General features: G+C 36.7%; 1 long non-coding RNA gene and 1 other non-coding gene across 2 annotated transcripts; both read right to left on the bottom strand.

The window, feature by feature from the left end:
• Positions 1-5199: 5199 nt before the first annotated feature.
• On the bottom strand, positions 5200-7774 carry LOC131145556 (uncharacterized). Its single transcript, XR_009134164.1, has 2 exons — positions 7194-7774; positions 5200-5511 (listed from the first exon to the last, which is right to left on the bottom strand). It is a non-coding gene; the product is annotated as an uncharacterized LOC131145556 (long non-coding RNA).
• A 496-nt stretch (positions 7775-8270) lies between these two features.
• On the bottom strand, positions 8271-8389 carry LOC131147064 (5S ribosomal RNA). The gene has a single exon (XR_009134594.1). It is a non-coding gene; the product is annotated as a 5S ribosomal RNA (ribosomal RNA).
• Positions 8390-14193: the final 5804 nt, after the last annotated feature.

Genomic DNA, 14193 nt, shown 5'->3' on the forward strand with positions numbered 1-14193 from the left:
TATCTCCTTCTGTTACTGCTTCTATTTCTCTCCCTCTTAATTATTTGAATAACATTATTCTTCGGGTCACTAGAGAGAGAGAGAGAGAGAGAGAGAGAGAGAGAGAGATAATTATCTCTTAAGAGATAACATTTTTTTATTATTTGTATTATGTCAAAATACAAGAGCAGCAGGTATTTATATGGACTGCTGAAGACAAATGCAAATGAAATGCAAATGTACAAATGCAAATAAAATATAAATATATTTATAGCAATTCTCTCTTCAAACTTGCTTAATGATCAATGATGTGTCTCTTCTCAACCTCATCTTCCTTGGTATGCCACCACCAAAAAAAAAAAAAAACAGAAAAAAAAAATTGAAGATATAATTTGTTTTTACCAACAATCAAATTTTAAGACCAGTTTAGCTGTGAAAAATAATTTTCGTTTTCCAATTTTTAGTTTTTCAAAGAATTATAAAAAATTTAGGTTATTTTTAAATTTTTGAGATTTGTGTTAAAAAGATAGAAAATAAAAAGTTTGCTTAAATGCGCAAAATAATTTTTTATTTTTATATTTTAAAATAACCACAAAAAGACAATTTGTTTTCAATTTTTCAAAATTTGTAGAAGGTAATCTTTAGAATTATGGATTTTGGAATTTGAATTTGAATCTGAGTGGATTTAAAAAAAAATTTATATATAATCACACAAACTAAACTCCAACATTCGAAGTCATACTTCCATACAAAATGTAAGAGTTAGAAATTTAGAAAAATAATAAAAATATGTTTTTTAAAAAAATTCTATGTAAATTTGTAAAATTGAAAAATAAGGTAACATTTTTATAATTATTTGAAAAATAAAAATGAAAAAAAATTATTTCCACAAGAAAATAGCATCAAAACTATTTTTTGTTGTTAATTTATTTCATACAAATATTATAAAATAAAAAATTAACCGAGTCTTTTATAATTTTTTGAAAAATAAAAATAAAAATTATTTTTGAAACTAGACAGACTCTTATGTTTTTCTCAATAATTTAGATATTAAAAAAAATGTGATCTATTCTCATTCGTTAGGGAATTATAATTATGTGAAGATAACCTTAAAAGAAATATCATATGATTCACCGATCGACATTTTTCTCAGAGATCAACTTGTTTGAAGAAAAAAGAGTAGATAAATAATTAACTTTTAAGTTTTTCCCAATAATTTGTTAGCACAATTTATGCATCACATGTGCTAAGATCGTAGAATAAATTAACTTGATTCCCTTGTCTAATCATCTGAAAGTAAACTTAAAAATAGATAATTACTAAAGATTTATGAGGTTTCAAATAGAAAAATTAACTTGATTCCCTTGTCTAATCATATTAAAGTAAACTTAAAAATAGATAATAACTAAAGATTTATGAGATTTCAAATAGAAAAAGAGGCTATTTAAAAATTAAACAACACAATCTAGACACTTATCTGACATGATGGAATGAATAAAATTTTAAATAAAAATTATGATAAAAATAAAATAACAAATTTAATTTCATTGTACTAATTTCATTCTATATTTGACAGTAAATAATTCATCATTTTTTTATTATTTGCTAGAAATAAAAAATATAATTTTTTTGCGCATGTGTGTGTGACAATAATCACATTTGCATTCACTCAAACTGATATGGAAGTCAAATTTAAATATTTTTAAATTTTAAATTTTTTTTTTGTTTCTGTTTTTAAATGTTCGTTCATCTTGTTAAGTTTTATTTGCATGAATTTTCTTTAGTCGATCTCATGTAATGGTGACAATTACTACCCATGTGGGGGAAAATCCAAGTGGACTTTATTAAAAACCCAAAGCCCAACCCTTTTAGTGTGAAAACCTAAAGGAAGTTATAAAAAGAGAGGGGAGAAGGAAGGAGCCGTCACTTCTGAAAAGAAAAAGAGAAAAATGTGATTTTTCTCATGCTACTTAGATTTCATCAAGACTCTAATCCCACTTCTTCTGTGATCTGATCGAGCTGAAATTTGGAGGAGAGGTTCATGACTCAAGGAGCTACAATCTGAATGGTGGAGATCAGATTTGGAGCTCAGGAGTTGGGATTTTTTCCCATGAACAGTAACCGCGAATTTGGTATATTCTCTTCAATTCTCTTTGTATTTGCTAAGATTGTTGATAACTTGATGAAATATATTTTTATCCTTTAATTGCGATTAGAGAAGACCTAGTGTACCCATTATTTGATTGATAGTGGAGGTTTCAACTAGAGTAGGTCCCGTGGTTTTTCTTCCTCACACTGGGGAAGTTTTCCACGTAAAAAATTGATTATGTTCTTGTGACTTGGTGTGATTGACTATTTTTCTTATTATTTTTAGCACGTATAAAAGTAGAGATACACTATATTTGCTTGCATATAGGAAGAAGAATTATTCCGCTATGATTGTTTGTTGATATCTCTCCCAACACATAGGGACAAGAAATGCAATGAAAAATATCGAAAGAGTGTAACACATTATTAAAAGATCTAAATTCTCCACCCCAATCTAATTGTAATGGACAAATTTTTTTTTTTATTAAAGAGAGTTTCTACATGACGATTGAAAGATAGAAAAACTATGACTACATAAGATTTACATTTTAATGGTTTTATCCAGGTAAACCTACTGTAGTCATCTACAAAAGAAAGCATCGGTGCAGGACCCTATACGTCTGAAAATAAAAGATGAAGAGGTGCAGGAGATCTATAGGAGGATCGTTCATATGGTAATTGGTGGAGTTTGGCCTTGCAACACGAGGAACATAAACTCGAGGAGGAAGATGACTTGATAGTAAGAGACACTTGTGAAATTATTTTGTCAACTAGTTGTATGGAGGGATGACCTAGCCGAATATGCCATTGGATTGAGGAGACACGTTCACCAACATTAGCTTGAGGAGATGGAGATGTTTGCAGAAACATATACATGCCATCTTTAGTAGGGCCTTGAAGAAGAACTTTCTAGGTTTAGAAATCCTTTACACAGAAAAATGAAGAGTGAAATTCAAAATATAGATAATCATCTTCACACAATTTTCCAACAGAAACTAAATCCTTAGAAATTGAAGGGACATGATAGAGTTTTGAGAGAAGAAAATTGCCATGAGCGGAAAAGATGGTGGAACTGCCAACATGATGTATTGGAAAAGAATTACCGTCACCTACACGGACTTGTTCATCACCCTTGTACTCAGATGGATTAAGATAGATGTTTGAAAAATCGTGTGTGAAATGATGTGTAGTAGCAAAATTAGGGTATCAGTTAGTGTTGGCATGGATAGGAGGTGGTTAAGTGTAATGTGGTCCTGAAGTGAAATGGGTTGAGAGGGAGGGTGGGGGAGGGGATTGAAAACTGAAATCAAACCTGTGGTAGCATGTGTTGGCTGTATGACCTTGCTTATGACACACTTGACAAGTGGGTCAATTAGGTGCAAAGAAGGGTGGGGAGGGGGGGAAACCACGACCACCATTTCTGGCGTGACCACCAAGCCCTCTGAAACTTCCCTTTCCATGAGAGAAACCACAACCTTATGAGGAATTGTTGCTTGAATTTTTCTAAGTGGTCTTAGTAGAGAACTTAGGAGATGTCGTAAGACCAGTGCTTTGATGGATTAATCTGGACTCATGACTGAGGAGATGACTATAGACTTGGGTTGGAGTGAGGGGCTCTGCACAAGTAGTAATGGAAGTAACCATTGAATCATAATTTGTCCCTAGGCCAGCCAAGAGAAAAGTGATGAATTCAGAAGATGATAAGGTTTTACCAGCCATAGCAAGGGTATCATGGAGGAGCTTGGCACATCTATAGTATTCGGCAATAGAGTTCAAACCCTTTTTAAGGGTAGTGAGTTGCAATTGCACTTGCATGATGCGAGCTTGCGATTTTGCAGCAAATAATTCTTCGCGGATATACCATACTTCGTGAGAAGAGGATGCCTCTACAACATGTGCAATCAAAGTTTCAAATAGAGGAAATGAGAACACTCATGATGGCTTGATCCTATTGTTTCCAAGCTAAGAAAATAAAAGTTGGTTTTGAACTTTCATCAAGCAGTTGGGGCGGGAGGGAACAATGGTCCCATCAACATACCCGAATAAGTTATGTTCCCTGAGGTAAGGCATGATTTATGCCTTCCACATAAGATAGTTTTCATTTTTAATTTGATAGTAATCAAGTTAGTGGGGGATAGAAGAAAGACATTAGAAGTTTGATTTGAAGGGATCAGTGTGTCAGGAGTTTCAGACATAATCAAGGCTCTCGATACCATAATAAAACAGAAGAAACAGAAAGATATGGAATGGAATTGTTTCTTTTTCATTCGTTAATTTGTCTTCGATACAGGCTACTATCTACATACATAAAATAAAATATTCTTCTGTAATAGATTTCATCACTACAAATAGGAACATTAAACGTGTATGACAAAAAATTATTCTTGAGAATTCTGGCTTGGCACATCTTCGGTGTTCTTTGGGAGCTGATCATGTGTGGTAATGGTATTGCTGATATAGTCAAATTTATCTTTCGACATATTCATCATTGTCATCAAGAACATGGTCCTCGATTTCAAGAAGATTGAATGAGAGAGCATTTTACTTCATTATAAAATATACAGAGATTGTTCATATTCTTTTATTCATCATAAAAATTAATATATATTCCAATTTTTTTGTCTTAATTTTTAATGCACGAATTTGATCGCTACATTTACAATTTCATTTTATGTTATTCATACCCATTCTTTTTCGCAAAGTAAACATGAGATAAAAGGTTTATATAGAAGATTCGCAATATAACCACACATATTAAATCAACATTACAGAAACCAAACAGAATAGACAATATGCAATAATAGCGGAGAAGTCACTATTGCCTAGGACTCCTCCCAATTATGTCCGCTTACTAGCAGCACTGGCCCTTCAGTACGGACTCATTACTCTCAAAAGAGGAAAGGATGCCCATCGCCCCTGTTTTTGTTTGGGACAAAGATTCTCTTCTGCCAGACACAAGCTGACTTGAAATGTGGCCAGGACCATACACAGAACTTGCAGAAGCAGAGCTGGCTTTGGTAATTAAGCCGCAGCAAATATGCATTTCTTGTCGCTCTGTCCTGCTTAATTCACTGCCCCACCCATCGAAGTCACAAAAAGTTATTTATAGAAAACCCAAAAAGCAAGAGGCAGTTAGGAATTCATCACATACCCAATGATTAAAATTTCAATAGTAACATAATTTGGATGCTTAGTACATATTGCCCTTTTGCTAATGTGAGAAATGGTGATTCTATGGCTACAGCAGCTACATATAATGAATGATCTGAAAGTAAATTGATCGGTTCTTTCTAAAGCTCGTAACGTAAAGTCATTGTTATACGTAATGAAGGGGTTTTGCAACTCGTCACATGTGCCAGCCTGAATGCGAGTGGAATCTCGAACTCCAGATGTCTGAGTTGAAAGCTCGTATCATGGGCTATTGCAAGAGGGATTCGGCGGGCACTGTTAGGCATTAAAATGTCTAATGATGAGTTACAAAAGATAAAATAAAACAAGTATCCTATGATCAAATAACTGCATAAACATCTAACATCTGGGTCCCTAGCAATGTGAATGTAATAGGAGAGAGAACATGGAAGGAATCCCATCATTTTAATTAACAGGGAGAAGATGGGTTTCGAGGAGCATGGGTGAGAGCCTTTTCTCACAGGCTAGGACAGAAGACCACCCTCACACTTTGATACCTGCGCCAAACAGTCACTTTAGATGATAGCATGATTCCCCTACTGATTAATTTAAGAAAAGAAAAAGAATAAGATAAATGGTTCCAATCAACAATGCTTTATTGAGTTCTAATTAGCATATATACAGGAGATCCAGCTAGCTAGCTGGAATCTGCAGCCTGCCCATGGATCAGTAGGCGCTAGGCACAACACATATCTGCAGTAGTCAACTTAACCTTTTCATGATTAAAGTAAAGGAATGAAGAAAAAAAAGAGAAATACACATGTTTTTGGAACCAATCACTGTGAAATGTCAGCTAGCCACTGATATTGATTGATTCTTTGAATTTTATTCAATTTGAGAGTTTGATGTAAAAGGTAACAGTAGATGTACAGTGGGTCAAAGCTAAATAGCAAAAAGAGAAGGAAAAAAAAATGAAAGCTTAAACAACAACAGTGGCATTGTGGCACCAAGCAGGTAGCTAACTTTCAAAGACTACAGTATAGGCCTGATACTGTCATACAGAGAATTCCTGGTTAAACTAGGGGAGAAATATCATTGCTCATGGGAGAATTGCTTCTGCCGGCTCATGGCACAAATGGAGCAAAGATCAGATAAAAAAAATGGAGCAGCACTTTCACCTCTAGCACAGAAGCAAAGCCCACCAACCCTAATTTAAACATGCAGTTTTGAGTATGACCCTTTTAATTTTCCAGCACAAGAAAGAAACGGGAACTGAGGATTGAGACCCTTCACCAGATCTGTTTTGTTGCCAAATGAAATTTGGAAGGGGGGGAAACCTGCAGTGGTGACGCACACATTTGAAACGGAAGGGCTTCATGATAGCCCTGGGAATTAATACAGTAGCAGAAAACCTACATAGAAAATCATAGAGACAGATTTTTCACCTATATGTTTTTCCGATTCATTTACTCAAACACTTGGAGGCATGCCCAGATGCTTAATTTTGACAGTTTCAACGTGGAGATGGGTGTCCAGGGGCTGGGTTTTATATATCTATTTGCTATGCTATATATGTATTAAGCTACAATAAATAAGAAAGAAGATAGAGGGCAATACTCAGTGCAGGATCAGACTGACAAGTATATAAAATCAAGAATAAATCTTGGTATAACTTAAAACCATTATTACATTAAGCAATTGCAGGCATAACTTACAATCTCAAATCCCTGATACATCAACACTAGCCAACTCTCTATCATAACCTAAATTAGCTTTATTTCTCACATACTACAATAAGAACACTCGGGCTAATACTTCAAATCACAACACAACCTAATCCTAAATCTTTAAAAAAGCAAAAGCAAAAAAAAAAAACATAAACAAAACCCACATGATAACTGCTGCAAACTAAGCACAGAACAGAAAACAAAACAAAGCAAAATTAAAATTAAAATAAAAAAGAAAGTATAGAGACTAGCTAGCTAGGTGGATCGGACCAGGAGTGCTTGATTCCCCTTGCATGGATGACCTTCACTCATCTCATGTTCTTGGCTTGCAGAGGCCTCTAAATTCAAGAGGGCAGTTGGAGAAGCAGTCCAACTCGTGTAAATAGGAGAAAATTCTACAAGACTTCCATTGGGGCTGAAAGTTGGAGATGGGTCTTCTCACAAACTCAAGATCAGTTGAAGCCATGGAGAGATAATAAAAATATATCAGCTAGAATGAATTGAGGAAGGAGAGAAAGAGGGACATATATATATAGATATAGACATAATATGAGGACTATACATGATACATTAGAAAAATATAATATGTAGGGGACTCGCCAGCTACAGAAGCAATTGAAAGAGAAAGGGTGTAGTAGTAGTAGTAGAAAATTAGAAATTAAGCTTTGTGTATGGGTTGTGAATGGAGACCCTAATCTTTTATTCCCGCATGCAGAGAAGAGTGCTCTTTAATGTACAGTGGCGGCACGTTTCCACAGGAAAAGGAAAGGGGAGAAAGAGAGTGGGAAAATGGAAGGGTGTGTTTGGGATTGGAGGGCAGATCAGGGCATGTTGTGGTGCCCTAAAGCTGGGGCTCTTTTAAAAGCATACCACCCAAAAGCGAAAAGGGTCTTTACATATGGGGTTTGAATTTTGGCTACTTCACTTCATTCTTTTTCTTTTCTTGGTGGGTTAGTGTCAAAAGGGTCATAATATTTTTGCCCTTCTTGCAGCTCATCTTGCTTTTCCTGTGGGGGCTGCTCTGTCTCACTCTGTTGTCTTGGAGATCTCATGCCTCAATGACTCAGGCCCTTCTAATAGAGCCATCAGATTTTCTCTGATATTGTTTTGAATTGATTTTATTTTTGAATTTGTATTTATAATTTAAATTTTATATATTTATGTTTCATTGTATTTAAAAGTTAGTTTAAACAAACTTGTTATTTGAATCTTTTTGTTTCATTGTATCTAAGAGTTAATTTAGGCAGACTTGTTATTTGAAACTTTTTTATATTTTTCTATTTCATTATATCTTCTTTATTTTTTATTTTTTATTTTTTATTTTTTAAAAAAAGCTATTTTAAAAGAAGGATGCAACACGAGGACTTCCCATAAGGTCACCCATCTTAGTACTACTCTCACCCAAGTATGCTTAATTATGGAATTCTGATGGGATCCGGTGTATTAGTACTAGTATGATCGCACCCCTATTTCATTGTATCTACGAGTTAGTTTAGGCTGAGCTATTGTATTTGATTTTCCTTGTAATCTATAAATACGTATCAATGAAAAGCTATCTTGTGTGTGGCCTTTATTTCCTTTCCTATCTTCTATGTTTCCCTCTTTATGTTATTAGAGCAATTAAAAATTAAAAATTGTTACTGCTATTCTTCTTTAAACCATCACACTCATGACTATAAACAGTCAATCAAATTCTTCAACCTCCCAACCTGCAATTCAAAACCCCAACAATCCAAACAATACCTTAATCACCATCAATATCCCAGCTCAGACCCCACTCAAGTTCACCATCAACAATTATATCTCATGGAAGCTTCAATTTCTCGCCCTCTTTATCGAATATGATCTCCTAGGATATGTAGATGGATCAAAACCATGTCCACTAGTCATTGTTATTACAAACAACATCACTACACCAAATCCTACTCACATCATATGGGTTCTGTAACGACCCGAAGAATAATGGTATTTAAATAATAAGAGGGAGGGAAATGGAAACAGAAACAGAAGGAGGTAGCAGGTTTCGTCGATGATGTTGCACTTTGGATGTAACAACTAGAAAATTTTACACAGGGTATTGTCGACGAATACAGGGAGTTCATCGACAAGCTCATAAGTAGGCCTCATCAACGAAACTACACCTCGTCGACAAGACAACATGTCTCGTCGACGAATCTGGGGCTATAAATTGCCAAAGCCCGGATTTTTTTGCAGAATTTTGGTGCAAAAAGAGCTCTCTCTCTCTCTCTCTCTCTCTAAAATGCCTCTCCCTCCTTCTCTCTTCGATCCTGGTCCCGTTTCTCGTCGGATAAAAAATCCGAGGCCACCACGACGCTCCTAGCGAAGTTCTTTACAAGTCTACAGGAGCTGATCGTGGGAGAAGTTGGTTTGGAATTCATCCTAAATCCAGGGTAAGGTATTTTATTCAGATTATGCATTCCTCGTAATTATAAGAAATGTTGTAGGTAAGAAAATACTGATGTTTTGTTCTAGGAGATGTTGTTTTCAGGGTATTGAGTGGAGAACTCTGCGGGTGTAGGGCTAGAGTTTAGTGAGAGGCTTTTCAAATTTAAGGTAAGTGAAATATGCTATGCTAGGAGTTTTAAGAATGTTAACAGAGATTTCATAGATACCTATATACTAGTTTATTATACAGTTTTTACATAATAAGAGTTTAATGTTTGTGTGGCCTGAGTAGATATTTACCTGATGTAGAATTTATACAGTGTTTCAGCATATCATGTTATATAGTATATATATACAGATATTCACAGATATTTAACAGACATATTTGTATAGATTTTATTTAGTTCAGTATATTATAGTATTTACAGAATGTCATGTTTTCCTAAATGTCATAACACACAGTTTATACAGACAGATTATATAGTTATAGCATCAAGATGCTACAGTTACTCAGATATTACAGTATTTACAGTACAAAATTATAGCGTTATAGTTATTTTGGAAACATGATGAAAACAACAAAAGATATATATATATATATATATATATAAATGTATTTATATAGTATTAGATCCCTGTGGAAATATTACAGATAGATACAGTTTACAGAGCACAGTACCGTTGCTATATATAGATAGAGTGCAACCACATATCTCAGATAGTGTGTGGGTACCGTTTAACCGTGCTCGGAGAGGATGTAGCTCCCCAGAACACTGGGTTGAGGGGGCCGGTTAGACAAGGTAGAAGCCAGTCCCGAGCTTAGGAGTGGATGCAGTTTGGCCAGGCTAAGGTAGTGTAGAGTATGATGACTTACCTAGAGGGCCGACTAGGTTAAGTCCCGCCTACGTGCCGCACAACCCTGTCATAAGGGGTTAAATCATGACATACAGAATCCCAAGGAAAGAGCACAGTTATGTATATGTATACAATTTTACACCTTTTGTCATATATAATATAATATAGTAGTATGAATGATAGAAAATTCAGATGATACAAATGTTTTAAGCCACTGTTCATGTGTTTTACAGTTTTGCTAGATCATACAATTTTAAATACTATTATCATAATTTTATGTCTCGGTCGCCACACACTAGTAATAGCATATTTCCACTTACTGAGCGTCGTCTCACCTCTTTACTTTACCACTTTTCAAGTGAGCCAGCTAGGCGAGCAGATCAGGCTCGCGGATAAGGAGTTGACTTGGCTACCTTTGTTATAGGGTAAGTTTGTAACATATTTTTGTATTTTTGGGGTAGATAATACTGGAGGGGGATATTGTATTTGGCTATGGCCTAAATGCACTTAATTCTGATATTGTTTAGTATATATGGTTGTATGGCTTGTATACTCGCTGCGTAGGTATGGTTATATATATATATAATATAGTGAGAATTTTGATAATGTTACATTTTGGTATCAGAGCCTAGGTTGCTAGGTTCTGTAGATTCTAAAGTGCAATGGAAAACAATATCAGAATATAGGGAAAAATAATTTGAGGTTTTGTTATGTGATATGGATACAAGATTTCGTGGTGGTTTCTGTGTTTTTCCTGAGGTGACGATTTCAAGAAAGTCATGGTAAATTACTGACGAGTCGTGTGTTTGGATTGCAGGATTGAATTTTCGGACTAGGATCAATAGGGATGGTTAATAAAAGATTTGAGGTTTTAGTTGAATAAGTTAGGTTTGTATGGGAACTAGGATTCTAAATCAGTGTTCTATATATTTGTAGGATGGACATAGGAGGCAGTAGCGCTTATGCCAGTGGGGATGACGAAGTGGGCTCTTCTAGCGTGGGAGGTGGAGATTCAGATGTTGTGCTACATAGTGTGGCTCAGCAAGTTATGGTTGAGATAGCACGGAGCTCTAGAGAGTAGGGAGATCCATTTCTGATTCAGGGATGTACCATAAAGAAATTTAGGAAGATGAATCTGCCAGCCTTTTCTAGAGTGACTGACCCTGCAATTGCTAAGAACTGGGTGTAGGAGGTAGAGAAGATCTTGACAGTACTTCACTGCACCGATGAGCAGAGGGTCTTGTATGCTACATATAAAGTGGAAGGGGAGGCCGAGAGCTATACCAGTGCTGATGACTTGGGCTCGATTCAGGGAGATGTTCTTCAATAGGTACTCTCCTGCCTCAGTCAGAGAGGCTCGAGTATAGGAGTTTCTGAGTCTATCCCAGGGGTCGATGACAGTCTAGTAGTACACGACGAGATTTATCAAGCTCTCATATTTCTATCCGTATATTGTCCCTGATGAAGTGAAGAAGGCCAGAATGTTCGAGAGAAACTTAAGCCAAGATATTTATAGGTAGGTGGCAGTGTTGAGGATCTAGGATTTTGCAGAGTTGGTTGATAGATCTATTATAGTAGAGGATAGTCTACCCAGGGAGACTAAGACACAGAATCAAAAGAAGAGGACTACGCCCTTAAGTTTTCAGGCGGGCCCCAATTGAGGCCCTTGGAGAGGAGGTAGATCTGGTGGAGGTCAGAGACAGATGGTAGAGCACGGGGGATTTCAGAGTGGACATTTTCCTGCCATATGTCCTAAATTTGGACGAAGACACCCTAGTGAGTTCCGGTTGGGGGAGAATGTCTGTTATCACTGTGGGAGGTCCAGTCATATGGCTCGATCTTATCAATGCCACAAGGTTATGTACCGTCTCCTAGGCCATTTCAAGGAAGATACCAGGCGGCCCGTGGAGGTCAGCAGAGAAATACCGTGCCTGTGAGGGTTTATATGTTGACGCCGGGGGACGTCGAGACGACTGGAGACGTGGTCACAGGTACCCTTACTGCTTTACCATATAAAATTGTTGCTTTGTTTGATACAGGTGTCTCCCACTCTTTTATATCGGTGGGCTATGTCAGAATAACTAGGGTAGAGACACAACTATTAGATGTAGAATTATCTGTGGGTACGCCGATGAGATCCGTGGTAAAATGCAGAAAAGTGCTTTGGAATTTTCCAGTTAGTATTCAGGAGAGAGTGCGGTTAGCCTATCTTGTGGTCCTAGATATGCAGGGGTTTGATGTGATACTGGGCATGGAATGGCTAGCTACTTATTACGCTAGCATAGATTGCCACCAGAAAGAAGTAATTTTCAGACCCCCAAATGAGCAAGGATATAGGTTCGTGGGTTCACGTGTACGTGCCTCACCACAACCGGTGTCGGATTTTCAGGTGAGGAGACTGCTACAAGGTGGTTGCCAGGGGTATGTCGCATACATAAAGAATTGTCGAAAGAAGAATTGAAACAAGATGACATACCAGTAGTGAGGGAATTCCCAGATGTCTTTCTAGAAAAATTGTCTGGTTTGCTGCCTGACTGTGAAATTGAGTTTAATATAGATCTGTTGCCAAGATCTACACCAGTATCTAAAGCATCATACCATATGGCTCCAGTCGAGTTGAAAGAATTGAAAGAACAGTTATAGGAATTGCTGGATAAAGGCTTCATTAGGCCCAATGTATCGCCCTGGGGAGCGCCAATCCTGTTCGTGAAAAAGAAGGACGGGACCATGAGGTTGTGTATCGATTATAGGAAGATAAATAAATTGACAGTCAAGAATAAATATCCTCTCCCTAGGATCGACGATTTATTTTATCAACTCCAGGGGACTCAAGTTTATTCTAAAATTGACCTACGGTCGGGTTACCATCAGGTGAAAGTTAGGGCAAAGGATATTTTGAAGACCGCATTTTGTACCAAATATGGGCATTACAAGTTTTTAGTGATGCCATTTGGGTTGACTAATGCACCAGTAGTATTTATAGACTTAATGAATCGGGTGTTCCATCAATATTTAGATCAGTTTGTGGTTGTATTCATTGATGATATACTGGTCTATTCGAGGAGTTTTGAGGAGCACGAGCATCATTTAAGGTTGGTGTTACACATATTGAGAGAAAGGAAATTGTATGCAAAACTAAAGAAATGTGAATTCTAGTTAAGGCAAGTTACTTTTCTCGGCCATGTGGTCTCTAAAGCAAGTGTATCAGTTGATCCGAGTAAAATAGAGGCAGTGGTGAGTTGGGAAAGGTCAGGCAACGTTCAGGAGGTCAAGAGTTTTCTGGGATTAGCAGGCTACTACCGATACTTCGTAGATGCATTCCCCAGTTTATCAGGTCCATTGATGCTAATCACGAGAAAAAATGTAAAATTTGAATGGACTGATGACTGTGAGCAGAGTTTTCAAGAGTTAAAGCGACAGTTAGTTTCAGCTCCGGTATTAGCTATTCCATCAGGGGAGGACAGGTTTGAAATATACAGTGATGCCTCTTTGAAGGGTCTTGGATGCATGTTGATGTAGCACGGCAGGGTTATTGCATATGCGTTTAGGCAGCTTAATTAATATGAGAAGAATTATCCTATCCATGATTTAGAGCTTGTTGCGGTGGTGTATGCTCTTAAGATTTGGAGGCATTACCAATATGGTGGGAAGTGCGAGATTTTCACGGATCACAAGAGCCTGGAATATTTCTTCACCTAGAAAGAGCTAAATATGAGACAAAGAAGGTGGCTAGAACTCATTAAAGATTATGATTGCACGATTAGTTACCATCTCGGGAAGGCAAATGTGGTGGCAGATGCTCTGAGCAAGAAGTCAGTGGGACCCGTATTGGTAACCATGGAGATTCAGCACTCAATTCTGATGGATTTGGAAAGGCTCAGCATAGAGTTAATAGAAGAAAGTCCTCAGGTAGTTATTGCCAGCCTAGTGGTTCAACCTACGTTATACGAGAGGATTAAAGCAGCACAGGGTGATGATGCAGAGTTGGCAGAGGTGATGGATAGAGTGC

This window comes from Malania oleifera, chromosome 13 (assembly GCF_029873635.1).
Source record: "Malania oleifera isolate guangnan ecotype guangnan chromosome 13, ASM2987363v1, whole genome shotgun sequence".
Taxonomy (NCBI): Eukaryota; Viridiplantae; Streptophyta; class Magnoliopsida; order Santalales; family Ximeniaceae; genus Malania; species Malania oleifera.